Here is a 1,584-nt window from a genome sequence, read left to right as displayed (position 1 = left end):
ACACTGATGGGGGGACTTCTTAACTGCAGCAGGAACATTTGGGGTGTGATGCAACTAAAGTTGAGTGATGAAGCACAGTTTATGTTCCCGCAGGAGAGCTGTGCGTTGAAATAAAGTCCTTAGCGGTGCCCAGGTCATGCACGAGTTTGCTTATTATAGAAGCTGTGGGCCTCCCTGTTTTGATTACACCATGAGTGGTTTCAAAACCTTTCTCTTTTTATAGATCTCCGCAGATGGTTACGAAGTAGAAAATCTTATCTCAGAAGACCCCGCCAAGAGAAACCGTGGGTTCCGCTGTGAATATTTTATCAAGCCCCCCGTCCAGGTGATGGTTTCTTTCCCCTTCAACATAGAAATCTGTCGGATTAATATAGACATTTCCTCTGGCAGCTGCCAGAACATCACGGGGCTGGACATTTGGACATCTACCTCATCCGGCAAAGCCTCTTGGAACAACCCATTCTCAGGTCTGGCCGGTCCACCCTTGTTGGAGAAAGAGGCTTTCACGTTGGTGGGCAAAGCGGTGCTGAAGAATCAAAGCAAAGTGACTTTCGGCCACCGGGGCTTCAAGCCGAGGCCTCCGTTCCATCATCCGATGGACACTCTCTCTTCCTTCTCCGGCGCCGCATCTCTGGACCTGTGGAACAAAGGCCCCGGCTCTCTGAGTGGCGTCTCGCACTTAAAAATCTGCATTACCCACGTGGCCGGAAGCGGCCTCCCTTGCATTAAGAAAGTGGAGGTCTGGGGCCAGCCGGCCAAATCTTGCCCTCACGAAGTGGTGGGCGACGTGTTCCGGGTCGCCTCGCAGTCCCCGGCGCCGGGCTTCGGCGGGCAGGCCTCCAGCCTCCCGTCCCCGATGGAGAGTGACGTGGTGCCCTTCGGCAACCCGGACAGCCAGGAGCAGAAGCTGATGGAGGCCGTGCAGGACGTCCCCGAAGAGTTCTTGGACCCGATCACCCTGGAGGTGATGACGTTCCCCATGCTCCTGCCCTCGGGCAAAGTCATCGACCAGGAGACCCTGGAGAAGTGCAACCGGAGCGAGGCATCCTGGGGCCGGGTGCCCAGCGACCCGTTCACGGGGGTGGCGTTCAGCCAGCACTCCCAGCCCCTTCCCCACCCCTCTCTGAAGGCCAGGATAGACCACTTCCTCCTCCAGCACAGCATCCCCGGCACTAACTTGCTCGGGAGGGCTCAGGCCTCGGGGACCGTCATCGCCTCTTCCATAGCCCGGTCTTCTCTGAAAAGGAAAATGGACCTTCTGGAGCGGAACCTGGGTCGCCGCGGCAACCTGGACCCCCCCTGTTTTTTGACAACGGACCCGGTGGCCACGTCGACCTCGGAGTCCCGCGCTAAAAAGATGAAAATGGAGTGCGAGGCAAACGCCTCCCAGATGGACTGCTCGACAGGTACCCCGGCAGCTCTGTTCGCTTGACCGGCATCGGGAGTCGCGCCACCGAGCCACAACCAGGATCGCTGGCGCCGTTTTGCTTCGAAGCGCCGTCTCCTCTCGTTCTAAATTTTCTCTGGGTTGTTGGCTCTCCAGAGTTGCGTGTGGCACTTTGTAGAGCACGTCTCTGTTGGGGG

General features: G+C 57.6%; 1 pseudogene; it reads left to right on the top strand.

The window, feature by feature from the left end:
* The first annotated feature begins 223 nt into the window (after positions 1 to 223).
* Positions 224 to 1,562, top strand: LOC107125189 (annotated as a pseudogene).
* The last annotated feature ends 22 nt before the right edge of the window (positions 1,563 to 1,584 follow it).

This window comes from Gekko japonicus, unplaced genomic scaffold (assembly GCF_001447785.1).
Source record: "Gekko japonicus isolate JY-2015 unplaced genomic scaffold, Gekko_japonicus_V1.1 scaffold21938, whole genome shotgun sequence".
Classification (NCBI taxonomy): domain Eukaryota; kingdom Metazoa; phylum Chordata; class Lepidosauria; order Squamata; family Gekkonidae; genus Gekko; species Gekko japonicus.
Note: the sequence above shows the minus strand (reverse complement) of the source record. Positions and strands in the feature narration are given on the sequence as shown.